The sequence below is a fragment of the Myotis brandtii genome, unplaced genomic scaffold (genome assembly GCF_000412655.1).
Source record: "Myotis brandtii unplaced genomic scaffold, ASM41265v1 scaffold630, whole genome shotgun sequence".
NCBI classification, from domain to species: domain Eukaryota; kingdom Metazoa; phylum Chordata; class Mammalia; order Chiroptera; family Vespertilionidae; genus Myotis; species Myotis brandtii.
The window spans coordinates 1670501-1685562 of NW_005370412.1; the positions used below are offsets into that span (position 1 = coordinate 1670501).

Below are 15062 nucleotides of genomic sequence, written 5' to 3' on the forward strand. Positions count from 1 at the left end.
ATACAAATTCATACTTGTGTGTCTGTGTGTGTACACACACACACACACACACACACACACACACGACGCAGAGTAAAAGATGTTCTTAGTCTCATTAGTTCTTTAATAATCCTGTAGGTAGGTATTATTATTCCCCTCTTGTAGACAAGGAAATTAAGGCTCAGAGAGGTTATTTTTAACCAAAAGGTTAAGTAACCAAAAAAAAAAGGTTAAGTAACCAATCCATAGCTAGAATATACAAAAACAAGAGGTCAGACCTAGGCTTGTCTAAGAGACATGCATTATTTTCTCCACACCACATTGCTCAAAATGTTTTCATGGATGTATTGTTTTATTTCTGCCTTTTTCTTAAATATTTGCCGAACCGGTTTGGCTCAGTGGATAGAGCGTCGGCCTGCGGACTCAGGGGTCCCGGGTTCGATTCCGGTCAAGGGCATGTGCCTTGGTTGCGGGCACATCCCCGGTGCGGGGCGTGCAGGAAGCTGATCGATCTCTCTCATCGATGTTTCTCTCTGTCCCTCTTCCTTCTTCTCTGTGAAAAATCAATAAAATATATTTAAAAAAATATATTCATCAAATATTTGACCCTAATGTATTGGAGCCTGATACTCTTTTCTAGTACTGCCTACCCTTTAAAAGTAAGTATAGATTTCACTGTATTTTAAGTCAGCCTAATATACTTCCCATTTTATAACTTTTTAAAGAGATATATACATTAGATTTGTTTCAAGATGGCTTTGTATTCTTCCTTGACAGCATAGTATTCTTGTATTTCTCACTGGATATAAGTTCGTATTAATGGAATTACTAATAAATTAGAAACTGTAAAATAATAACAAAGTGGTCTTTTTCTTTATTCTGAAACAAAAGTCTCCATAACATTTTGGTGAGAATTTACAGTCTTTGGAAGTATTTGGAAATATTACATTTATGTGGAGATTTACAGTGAGAAATCTCAACATGGAATAATATTATAATTTCAGAATTTTAATTTTATTATGTATCACTGTATATGTACACATAAACAGATATCAATATAGACATTAATTAACCTTTTAATACAAGTATAAGATTATAAGAAGTATTTTAATCATGTAAATCCAAAGCTTCTGTTTTGGTGGTGATGGTGTGTTAATTTGTTATGTGCATGTATACACGTGTGTGTGCATTTTTAAATGTTCTTCATACTACCTACTATTATTTAGCATCTAATATCAATAGTTTGATGGTGTTATTAAGAAATTAAATAAGCCGAAACCGGTTTGGCTCAGTGGATAGAGCGTCGGCCTGCGGACTGAAGGGTCCCAGGTTCGATTCCGGTCAAGGGCATGTACCTTGGTTGCGGGCACATCCCCAGTAGGGAGTGTGCAGGAGGCAGCTGATCAATGTTTCTCTCTCATCGATGTTTCTGACTCTCTATCTCTCTCCCTTCCTCTCTGTAAAAAATCAATAAAATATATTTTTAAAAAAAGAAATTAAATAACATTTAAAACCTAAAAAATAGCAAAGTTGTGCCTGCATTTGGTATTAACATTGCATCTCAAATAATCCTATCTCTTTAACCAAAAAATGTTTGGACAATTTAGTATATCACCATTTTAAAGTTTTAAAAATGTTTAACATTTTGGAATACTACAATTTTATATTATAAACCTAGATAGATAAGTTTTAAGTTTGATCTCCCTTCCCATCCCCCAAATTTGTATCATGTACAAAAGTTTTATATATTGAGAGATTGAATTTTTTAAATGTCTAGTATTTTGTACAATAGTTAACTAAATAATTTTTGTTACTATTTTAATCCTTGTGTCCTTTCTACATGTTGATTTTTATTCTGTAGGATTACTCTATATTTTTGTTTCCTCAGTACTGCACTAGATTTCTATACTTCCAAGTGCTATAGTCTTTGTTTTCTTTTCAGATCTATTTGTGTTGTAAAACTAGAGGTGACTATGTTAATTTGTCCTTTGAGATTCACTTGAGCTAAGATTTATTGAGCCTTTCAGGTTGCATTACTTAGCATAAAGTAATGCTGTAATCCTGCTGAAATCTTATAATAATAATGATTAATTATATGTCATCTAAAAATTTTAAAGAATTTATGCACTTTGAATGTGATTTTCCCAGTAAATTCAAGATTCCAAATCACTTAGTTTTTACTTCTTTTCTCTAGCATTTCTGCTGATCAATGTAAAATAATGAAATCGTGCAGTATTGTTATTGTTATTGGGCTGTGACTTAAAAAAAATACTGAATTCGAAGATTTTGTGATTTTCAAAAATAATTATTGGTGATATATATACACACATCTATACCTTTGTGGTATCTTCCAAAAAAATTTAAATTGGGAACGTTTTCCTTTAGACCACTGGTCGGCAAACTCATTAGTCAACAGAGCCAAATATCAACAGTACAACAATTGAAATTTCTTTTGAGAGCCAAATTTTTTAAACTTAAACTATATAGGTAGGTACATTGTTATTAACTTAATTAGGGTACTCCTAAGGTTTAGGAAGAGCCACACTCAAGGGGCCAAAGAGCCGCATGTGGCTCACGAGCTGCAGTTTGCAGACCACAGCTTTAGACCAACAACTAACCTCCTTTGGCTTTATCCGTTGTTTCCGGGATGCCTGATGGGGTGCTTCAGCTGACTCTCCCCTAAGTCATGATGCTGTTTTGTCACTTTTGGCTACTCTGAGTCATTCTTGTCTATTAGTAAGGTGTGCAGCATTCTTTCACAGTCTAGCTTTTTGCCAGTTGGCATCTAAGCATGTAAATCAACTCTGAGTAATGAAGTAATGGAAGAATTAACATTTGGTACAGAAATATGTTATGTTATAGGATATGTTAACTTAAAGAACTGTTTGACATTGTCCTTGGAACCCTCTCAGGTCAGGCCTTGCTACATGTATGTGTAAATTCCTAAAGTTTCAGCACATAATACCATGAAAAGCATAACTTTAGAATTAGAGATGTAAACAGGTTTCTGTGTTTGAGAGTGTGTACGTGGCTCTGTATGTGTGCATCTTTGAGAGGTTTTTAAGGAAACACATTGGTATTAACCTCTACTAAGGCTAAAAACCATGTATTTTTAATAATTAGTTTTCATTTTTGTGCTGTAGTCTTTTTACTACCTTATGCTTGTTGGAAAGAGTGAAGTGTCACTTATCTTCTTTTTTCTAAGATGACATTAATTTTAGATTATTTAAATAATTTAGGCTCAAGAAAATATACAGTTGCAAAGTGAACAAGACAGCAATTCTTAAGTTGCAAGTTTCTATTAAGTTATTTTGACAGGTTAATGCAAAATGCTCTGAAATTTAGGAAAACTTAGAATATACTTCTATTCAAATAACACATTTTTAAGAAATGGGTTTATTTTAACCAAAAAAATGGTTAAGTATTTTAACCCACCTCCACACAATGGCATTTGGCTTAAATGCCATTTCAATCACATACTTTAAAAATCTATTCACCATAACTTTACATAGTCTTTTAAAATATTTTTTATAGTAAGCACAAGCAAAGTGGCCTTTTAATGCCTGGATGTTATAAGATGCTTTGGATATAGCATTTGTTTGTATGAAAATAGTAAACGCTGTGCTGCTCCCTTTTCTAGGCCACTTTTTTTTCCCCCTGTGTACTGGAGTTCCTCGTCAACTGTGTAAATATAGAATCATGGAGGCTTGAGATTTTTCTAGGTATTTGAAATGTAATATATAACCTCGAATAAGTTGTTTCATAGATAGCCCTCATTTCATGCAGAGGCCTGTATTTAAATAACTCATATCATTGCTATTCTAAGTAGTGCTTTTGCAGTCAAACATCTGAAAGGTGATTGACTTTTTCCCCCGTAGCTCCATAATTTATAAGAAAACATAAAATGAAAAGACTAAACCAAGATGATTTTGGTGCATGGTTATAATCTTAATATCAGTACAGAGAATAAAGACTAAGTCTGTTCAAAATAGACTGGTTAACTAACTGATCAACTTAAATTTCATATCATAACTCCTTTTTATTGTTTAGTTTGTGTTTTTTGTGTTTTTGTTTTGCATTTAATTTGTAGGTGTTTGGTGTCTTTGATTTTATGTCCTTTGAGAAATTTATGATCAGGTACTTTATTTATGACATCGTAGCCTCAGCTTAGGCAATTGATTGAAATACAATGTAGGGCAATTTAGTATGTGTTTTTCTAAAAGCTTAAATTGGGAAAATGAACCAACAGTGCAAATGTGAGTTGTTTTGGAGCAAGGTAAGAAGGCATTGGCAGGTTAATTTCTTTATACTTCTTTTGGTTTTTTATTATTAGAATCTTATTTACAATATTTGATATAATTTGCTTTTAGAAATTTGTAGTGTATTGTCATATTTTAAAGTTGTTAAGGAAGATTATAATTCACTGAGATTATATATCTAGAAAAGAGTTTGTAAACTATAGAGTGTAATGCCAATATAAGTTATTTTTATTATTATACCAACTATAATATTTAACAGGGGCAAGAACTTTATTAATATGCTACCAAAAATAAATGGGATATAATGTTAGTGTAACTGGGGAAGTTAGTGATAACATAGCACATGATAGACTATGTTGGATAAATGACTAGGTTGAAATTATAGAGAAATTATTCAGAGGGAAAAGTTAATACATTTCCTTTTTTTGTGGCTGCAAACCCTGAATCATAAAGAACTGATTTAGTTAAGTCTTAATTCATATTCCTTTAATTTAGTGTTGGAAAATACAGCTTTTCTCCATATATATCGAATCTGTCAGCTGTATGAATTAGATTTTGTTAACCAAGTTGAAAATAAATGTTCATTTAAAAGAAATATATTACAAAGGTTTGGGTTTGAAACACTGAATGCTACAATGTTTTCAGTCTCTCTGTAGAGTAATCCTCTTGTGGACGCAATGCAGTTATTCCCATCACAATGCATGTGAAGTAAGACTCTCAGCTATTTGACACAATTTATAATTCGAGACCAAAAATATTAGTAACTTTGAAGCTTTACAGTTAGAGCTACTAGATGTTTATTGGTCTTTCAGTATTTAGAGTATGGCAGAGGTGAAAAAGAGAAAGAGTAGGTTGACCCTTGGGTACAATTAAAATACCAAATTTTAAAAAATACATGTTCAGGGTAATTGAAAGGAAAAAAGAGCATAAGAAGAAAAAGATTTTTTTAACAAATTGGGGGTTGACTTTCTAGGTGCCTGACCATGTATGGAAAGGTTCTGTGTTGGAGATGGCTATTTATTGATTGATTGATGACAGTATTACAGATGACCCCCTTTCCCCCTCCACCTAGCCCCTGACCCACCCCAGACCTTCCCCGCACATTGTCTATGTCCATGGGTTATGCATATATGCTCTTTGGTTGGAGGTGGTTATCTTAATGGTAAAAGACAATTTAAACTGGACACTGGCAGTGAGGCTAGATTGGCTTGGAGACAGGGTTCAGTGTTCTGACCGATACTGAAGCATTCTGGATGGAAATGCCAACTTTTCTCATATGCCAAAGTATATTTCTCATATATTTCCCTAACCGTGTGAAATATAATGATGGAAACCGGGTATAAGGAAATTGTCATGTTCTTGCCTTGTCCTTTTCTGTAACAGCTGTGGACAGAATAACCAGTGAAGATGTTATGATGCTGTATTTAAGCTCACTAACAGTTTAAGTATATTGACTCATAGGTAACTTCAAGAAATAGGGCAGACCTGAAAGTAACAGAATCCTGTAGTTTATTAATTAAAACTCCTAAAGGAAGGGTGAGAAATTACACCTGAAGCTTATAAGAATAAGCCATGCCCATAAGAAATACAAATGCCAATGACTAGTGAAAGATGCACATTCTCACTACTAATCAAGAAATGTAAGATAGAACAGGGTATACTTTCTTTTCAGCTGATAGGTTGACTTAGTAGGCTGCTGGCGAAGCATGAGGAAATCACAGGCATGTACGTTTATTGGAGTGTCAATTGACAGCAGTCGTGTAGGAGATGGTTTCTTTGCCTCCTAAAACCACCTATACATTTAGCCTCCTTTGGTGTGCGGACCAGCTTCAGCAGGACCTCCTAACCGAGCAGACTCATGGAAGCTTTGATTCCTATCCCTTCCAGGCTGGTGATGGGACGGGTGTGTGTGGTAGAAGCTCTATCTCCAGCAGCTGCTTGGAGGTGTTAGGTAGCAAGCCTGGTTGGGGTGGGGGTGGGTGGGCAAACTTTGACCATGGAAAGGCAGGAAATGGGAAGGAACTAGCAGTGAAATTGCTTTTCCTTTCTTCCTTTTTTGCCTCTTCTGAGACATTGTGGTTCATTTATCCTGTGTGACCTAGCTCAGTGAAGCCAGCTCAGTAACCGTACTGTCTTTTACTTGCTTTTCCTCCTTACCTGCCTTACCTCTCATTCTTCATATCCTGGTATTTCACCTCCAAAGATTTCCTGAGCTTGCAAGCTTTGCCTCAGGTTCTTTTCTTTAAGGAATATAGGCTAAGCAACTAACAATCCCACTTCTGAGCCTCTATTCCACAAAAGTATTTGGAAATTCTAGAAGATAGATGTATGTGGATATACACTGCAGTTTACCTTACTGAAAGGTTGGAAACCATCTAAATGGTCATCAATAGGGAAATGGTTAGATAATGATGTATAATAGAATACTTTCTAGCAATAAGAAGAATGGTATAGAAAGTTGTCCATGATACAGCATGTGAGATAACGTGCAGTTCATTATGCTTAGTTTGACCCCATTTTGACAAATTAAGTCACCAGACAAATCAGGTGTGTTTGTGCCCAAATGTGATTTTCAGAATTTTCCTCTGGGTAAATCTGTGACTACAAACTGAACCAGAGTTGCTTCATAATAAAGGATGGAAACAAAATATGAGACTATTACTCCATGGGATTTGGAGGGAAATAATGAAATATAACTTTAAAATCTATGTAGATTATACTTTTCCTTTAATAGTATTTACTGACATTATAATTGACTGTAAATACTTTCCTCTTCCTTCCTCTAAACTTGAAGCTCTAAAAGTTTAAGAAAACATATCTGTCTAGGTCACCATTGTACTCCTAGTTAGGAGGCAGTGACTGTAAATTGAAGTAATAGATAAATGAGAAATAATACATGTGTATACAGTGAAGTATAATATCTATTTCCTAGGTCATTTGTAGAACTATTGCTACTGAGCTTTTGGACATACGTTATGATGTTGCTAAAAATGCTTCAAAGCTATATAAGTAGAACCAACATTCTCAATTCATTTAATCAAACAATTTCATTTTATATGTTCGTACCATTCCATAAAGTGAGATAGTAAACCACCATTCTGTTTCCACATTATGCAGCTTAATTATAAACTCAGGGTCAGACCTATCCTGGGAGGCAGCAAACCAATAAATCAGTATTACAAATGATATGCCCCAAAGGAGTGTTTACCGGTTACTTTAGCCAACTTATAAATGCGTAGTTTAAGACCATTAGATGGGGTCTGGAATAAAGTGAATGGCCAGTTTTTTGGTATTTGTGAGTTGTTACCTCCGTTTTGCTGATTCTCAGTCTTAAGTTGTCACTGATAGTCTCTGTATAGGTGTTTCAGGTTTCACTTTTCAATAGTAAAAGCTACATAAACTTGATTATAACAACTAGGAAATAAAAATAAATCACTTAGAAGCAGCAAGTTTTCTGGATCATTAGAAAGAATTTCTTAAGCTTTTGGAATCTTAAGCTTTTCTATTATTTTTGGCATAAGTAAACTAATAAAGATACATCTTAATGAAGATTTCTCATAATTGTTTTAATAATAAAACAAAGTATTTTATTTAAATTTAAGTACACCCAAAAATACATCCTTAATTTCTTTCTCCACCAAGTCAAGAAAACCGAAGATGTTGGAAAAGTGCCAGGTTCTTGTTCAATGATCATTTATTTCACTATAATCAAACTGTGAAACCACTTACAGATCTCTTGATAGACTGCCAGTGACCACCAAAGCCTGTGAACTTAAAAACATTTAATTTAGGATACTAAAATACTGTTAATATTCATCCACATTAGGTAGTAGAACTATCTATAACTAGACTTAGATAAAAGGATAATAGGATAATTAGTTTGATGTACTTGATATTTTGTTTACTGTAAAAAATATGATGCCTCATTTTTGAAATATTTGAAAATGGTTAGCTGGAAAGACATGGTTTAAACTGTGTATTGATCATTGTTGCACTTTTATTATTTATTTTTTATTCATTATGTTAATAGTTTATTTCCTTTTTAAATGTTTTTAATGTTCTTCCCAATCATGAGATTCTGTAATTTAGTAGATGTTAAGGTAGCATGCAAAATATTAAATTCCTGTGAATTGCATTGTACTACTATGATATACCTACTGAGTTACAAAGAAAGATTTAATAATATGTTCATTTGTTCATTTACTTGTTTTTCTTCAATCAACTTGGCTGGCATTAGTGCTAGATTTGGGGATACAAAAGTAAAATAATCCTTTCTCTCGAGAGATCAAAATCTAGTGAAAGAGAAAAACCATTTAAAGTGGTCATTTCAGTGGAGTGTGAAGAATACTAATAACATTGTGAACAAAGGTCTGTGGAATCACAGGAATCACTATCTGCTTGTTTATAGCCATGGAGGAAACCTTTATGCTGGGTCTTACAGTTTGAGTAAACTTATTAGTGGAAGAAGAGGATGGAACAGGATTTTGTATAGAGGCAGCAGATAGAAGTATAAGGGAATCTATATATATAAAAGCCTAAGTGATTGAATGACCGTTTGACCGGTCACTATGATGTGCACTGACCACCAGGGGGCAGACGCTCAATGCAGGAGCTGCCCCCTGGTGGTCAGTGCGCTCCCACAGTGAGAGCACTGCCACTCAGCTGACTGATGGCTCACGGTGAGTGCAGCTGTGGCAGTGCAAGCCTCTCCCTCCATGGCAGTAGACGCAATGGGCTGGGATGAGCAGGAGTGGCGCAGTGCCCTGCTGGGGCTCGGGCTCCTCCCCGGCTGCCTGCTGCTTCACGCACTACATCCCCCGAGGGGTCCTGGATTGGCAGAGGGCACAGGTCAGGCTGAGAGACCCCACTGGTGCATGAAGCCGTGCACCAGGTCTCTAGTAGAAGTATAAAAAAAATTGGCATAAAGAAAATAGAGAGGAGCTTAATGTGTATCAGTCATTGGTTAGGAAAACATGGATGGGTAGATTAGGGTTACACTGTTATTTTAGCAGCATTATGAAGTTCTGTGTGAAGTGAAGAGACACTACCCTTTATAGTTCTTCTAAAAGAAAAACATTTTGCTTTTAAATTTTATAATTCATTCATATATTAAAAAATATTTAAATGCCACTACTTGGCAGACCTTATTACTTGGGAATTATTAATGTAATGATTTATACTTAAATGTAAGAAGTTTAGATATTGATCTAGAAAAATTCATCTATAGAAGAACTATGTCATGACATTATTTGAAAGAATAAAGAGGGTATAAATGGTGATGGAAGAGACTTGACTTGGGTGGTGAACACATAATATAGTATACAGATGATGTATTATACAATTGTATATCTGAAACCTGTATAATCTTATTAACCAATGTCACCCCAATAAATTCAATAAAAAAAAGAAAACTTATGTACACACACACACACACACGAGATAGCTTAGAAAAGTGTGAATGTATCTATAGTGCTTAAATTTTTTTATGGTAGATTGTTACAGGAAAATTACAGAGTGATAGGTAGGTAATATCCTTAAAGAAAAACTGTTAAATCTTTTTTGGAATTCTGAAGGTGATATGTTAACATACACTTATAATAACAGTGTAAATAAAAGTGCATTCTTAAGTAATCATAAAATATGTAAAATGTTCATTTTCCTTCCTATTGATTTTAGTGTGCTCATACTTAACAACATAGAGAAATAGAAAAAATTCTGTCAAGGATGTTTTCTGTTTTAAACTTGTAATGCCAACTGTGATATTTTTGTTTTACCAAGGTCTGAAGGATTCTCTTTCATAAACTTTTGGTATCCAATACAGTCTGTCTATTGGCTCAGCTCTATTGTAAGATAAACCTTATTTACTAGATTCTATCATAATTCATCTTAGCCTAAATGGCATGTCAGAAGGAATAACTACCACTGTCATCTGTAAGGGAACAAGCAGCAGATCCAGGGAAAAGGAAAACCTACTAAGGGTAAAGATATTATGGCGTGGCTGACAGTTCAAGTTACCAGTTTTAGCTCACGCCTTGAGTATTGACTATACTACACACAATTCTTTCAGATTAGTGTGTGTGTGTGTGTGTGTATGTGTGTGTGTGTTATCTTTTAGGATTACAGAACTCTTAGACATTATTCAACATAGGCTGGAAGTATCCTTCCTTCTGACAGTTTTGGAAGTGATAAAATAGATCCAGGTTAGGCTATCAATTAATAATAACTTACAAAATAACTTCATGAGTTTCCCTTTGGAATTTTGATGTTTTGGCCAATGTAGTTTAAAAGTCACATACTACAGTGCTTATTGTTTATATTTAATTTTATAGTCTATGAAACTTTATTTTAACTCACAAGATGTTATGGGTGTTTTGAAAATAAATGACTTCATATTTATTAATTGTTATAGAGGTTACAACCTCATTGCAAGAGACTGCTTCTAAATCACATGTGTAGTAAATATTTTTATAGAAATATGGTCATAAATAGTCCCAGGAAATCCCTCTTGAATATGCTGTATTTATATTTCAATTTTATGTTGTTGGTTTGCTGTTTTAAAATTGAATATAATTAGAATAAATAATATGCTAATGCCTTCATTTTGCACTTTGAGTCAAAGCTTACTAAATTAAATCTTTACTCCCAGAGTAACATCTTGATGAAAAATATGCTGTTTACTGGGTTTAAATCTTTTCTTGAGATCACGTGTGTCTGATTTTTCCATTTGTAAAATTTAAGAACATTGCATAATACAACTAGATGCGTAACAGTCTTTTCCTTGTACAAGCATCCCTCATTTAATAGAATCCTGAGTAAGAGTAGTTTATGAACTAAATAACTAATTCACTTAAACTTTTCCTCTTCCCCTGGAACTTGAAATCTTGGCATTGTATATATATCACCAGATGGGGAGTCAGAGTCCTTTCACTGTGAATGTTGTTATAGTTGAATTAAAATGAATGTGTAAGAACACCTTTTAAATGTACTAACAGCTATTAGTGAGCTCCCTAGTCCCCAGTAAACAGACCTTTATATTGGGACTAGAATATTCACAAAGGACTAGTCTTCTCATTTGCCTGTCATCATCAGGATATTCATCTGCTATGAGTCCTAGTTATTATGAGCTGAGTCTCCTTAGCTAAGCTAAGATTGAATACTTGAATCTCTGGCTTGATGAACTGCTGTTTTCTCACATCCAAAGATGGTAACAAACTGTAGAGATATAATGGGGGGGGGGGGGGATTTTAGGAAAGAGAATAATAAATTATAATTATAGAAAAGTGCAAAAAAAGTTAAATTATTGAACATGCCTTCAAAATTGGAAATGTTAAGGTAGACTGGGGCCAAATTACTAAAATATTAGATATTTCTCTTGAATAGCTGGACTATCTTAAGCATTCTGGTATACTACCAAATTGCCTGATGAGTTTGTCACTTTCAGTATCTTAATGTTTTAAATAATTTTAAAATTTTATAATATGAATTGTTGTTAGTGCTTTTTACTACTGTGATCCTGAAAAATATCATTACTTTTATTAGAACATTTGAAACTATGTATTTTAAAATTTAGCACATTCGAAGTGTGATCATATTACGTATGGAGAGGAACAGTTTCATACTGGAACATTTGTTTCTCTTTATAATGAAGTTTAACAGGAAAATGACAGTAATTAGTTTTATACTAAACTTCTTAGGAATCATTAACTCAAATGTAAGTGTTTAATTCTTACTTTCAAGTACTCTTTAGCCGGTATCTCTATCCTCAACATTGTAACTCTAAACTTATCTCTGACTTTACATACCATAAATGGACTCCTATTTGACACGCCTCCTCCTTACTCCTCAAATACAATGGATCTCATGCTGCTTACTGAAATGCCTTCTCTACTGTTTCTACCTGTTTTTATTTAGACCTGGTCAATTCCTGTTCATTCCATGAAGCCCCCAGTCCACACTAATTTCTCCTTCTTATAAATCTACCCCATTTATTGTTTCTAGTATGCATTTTAATATTTGATCTTATATATTGTTTCTTATCTGTTTTACATGTTAACATCCTAAGTCCCTGGTAATATTAAATGTCTTGATAACAGGTACCTTGATTTATACATCTTTCAGTGATAAGCTCAGTGTTTATTACTGTGTTGAATTGAGTGGAACTGAAAAATGTTAGGGATATTTGTTAACATAAATTATGCCTCATTATGTGGACATAAGCTCTTTGAATGTGGTTCTAACAATTATATTGTCTTTTTAAAAACATTTCCAGTTTCTGAATCATGCTTATTCACTGGGCTATCTTTAGCCATGCTGTAGGAGAGAAATATTAAACTAGGATGTATATTTTCAACATTGATAAGAAGCTAATGTTTATAGTACAGCAAATTTTTATGGAATAATATATTTAGTGTTTGTGTATGTCTATATATCTTTACATTTTATTGTATGAAAATTCTTTTGTTTTTTCCATTAATTTTTGCCTCCCTCAAGAGAAGCCACTAATCTGAATCATCTTAGCCTCCCCCATTTCCTTAAGTGATTATAATTTTTCTCTGACTACTGATTGTAAGTTTTCTTAGCACTGATCTGATTATTGAAGTCTTTTAAGCAATAATCAACTGACTGGCAAAAGTAAATGTAATTTTTTCCTAATCTAGTGGGCCAATGAACTAGTAACCTTTTATCTCTCACTGAGACAAGGTGAGATGGAATAAGAGACTTTTCTTTCCTTAGGAGTCTCTAGGGCAGTGGTTCTCAACCTTCCTAATGCCGTGACCCTTTAATACAGTTCCTCATGTTGTGGTGACCCCCAACCATAAAATTATTTTCGTTGCTACTTCATAACTGTAATTTTGCTACTGTTATGAATCGTAATGTAAATATCTGATATGCAGGATGTATTTTCACTGTTACAAATTGAACATAATTAAAGCATAGTGATTAATCACAAAAACAATATGTAATTATATATGTGTTTTACATTGGTCTTAGGCGACCCCTGTGAAAGGGTCGTTCGACCCCCAAAGGGGTCGCAATCTACAGGTTGAGAACCGCTGCTCTAGGGTAATGCTAAGAAAAGGTAGGTCCCTTTTGAACAAAGAGATTGGGGACAATTCAGCCTGCCAGGATGGTTTAGGACTGAAAGAGCAAGCAGGATTCAACATGTAAAGGACCTGCAAGTGGCTCTAGTTGGTGCGACTCAGTTGAGTGTGTCCTCCAGTGCACCAAGAGGTCGCCTGTTTGATTCCTGGTCAGAGGCAGATTCTCTCTCACCAATGTTTCTATCTCTCACCCTCTCCCATCCTCTCTCTCTAAAATCAATAAAATCATTTTAAATAATAATAATAAATAAATAAAGGACCTGCATGGGGCAGGTGTGACTCCTCTCTACTTGCTAAGGGAATATATCTTCAGAATTAGGTCCCACCCATCCTCTCTAGGTGTACTCATAATTTCTTCCAGGCTTATTTTAGTTGTTGAATTATTCTGTGTGCTGTGTGTAGGAGGAGGGAGCCAAAGATCTGTGTTTAGTCTGCCATCTTCCTATTGTTTTATGCTGTTTATGCTGGGGTATTTTTTATGTTTCCAGAGTTTTCAGGTTTTCTATTGTAATTTTCACATACTCATTAAGCTTTTGTTATAGTGTGATGTTATGAAAGATAATTTATTTGATCTCTAAGTAAAGGTCAGCATTTGATCATACACATGGTCCCCTACTTACAATATTTTGATTTTATGATGGTGCAAAAGTGATATACATTCAGTAGAAACCATACTTCAAATTATGAACTTTTTTCTTTCTTGGGCTAGTTGGAACAATACTGTCTCTTGTGATGCTGGACAGCAGTAGTGAGCCACAGTCCCCCGTCAGCCACCAATCACGAGGGTGGGTAAACAAACAATACTCTTTGGTGTATTGTTGCCAGAGTTTATTGGATATTGTGTTTTCACGTCCCATCATGTCTTCAAAATGCTCATCTGTGTCCCCTGCTTCTGGTGAGAAGAAGAGGAAGGCAATGACTCTTGAGATGAAACAAGATAATTGCCCAACTGTAGGCAGTTGTAAGTGTTCTGAGCATGTTTAAGGTAGGGTAGGCTAAGCTATTATGTTTGGTATGTTAGGTGTATTAAATGCATTTTCAACTGGTGATATTTTCAACTTGTGATGGGTTTATCAGGACATTAACCCCATCATAATTTGAGGAGCCTGGTGTATTCATTGTGTGAATTTTTCTGATACTCTTCACAAATAATTGAAAGGTATAATGGGAATACCTTTTAATGTTGCATTTTAGTAGTTTCTATTTCATGCTTTATCAGTCTCTTATCAAAGGAATGTTCTGCATGCCTGCTGTTCCTATAACCAGTGTTTTCACATGTTCTTGGACCAACTGCATCCAAAGTGAAGTTTGCCATGAATTCTCTTCAGTAGTAACAGAAAATACCAGACCAATTACTGCCCACACATTAATGGTGTTCTCATCTCCAACCTTGCATGTAATTGCTGCTGTCAAATACAATTATTGTCTACACAAGTTTCTTACCCTGGGAGCAATCATGCGTGCCATGGCTTGATGTAGAGTTAGAAAATGAGAAGAGCAGTTTTGAAACTTTTTGAAGGTTTTGCTTATAAACTAATCTATTCTGAAAATTTCAAACTATAAACTTACCATAGCCTTTTTGTTTTTATTTTTATTTATTTATTTTTTGCTTTTTATTTTTATTTTTTTAATTAAATCTTTATTGTTCAGATTATTACATTGGTTCCTCTTTTTTCCCACCATAACTCCCCTCCACCCAGTTCCCACCCCACCCTCTGCCCTC

The 15062-nt window shown here is 34.4% G+C and overlaps 1 protein-coding gene across 1 annotated transcript in view; it reads left to right on the forward strand.

The window, feature by feature from the left end:
• ACBD6 (acyl-CoA binding domain containing 6) overlaps positions 1-15062 on the forward strand; it is a 134474-nt gene that overhangs the window by 22823 nt on the left and 96589 nt on the right. The gene's annotated exons all lie outside the window — the stretch shown is intronic.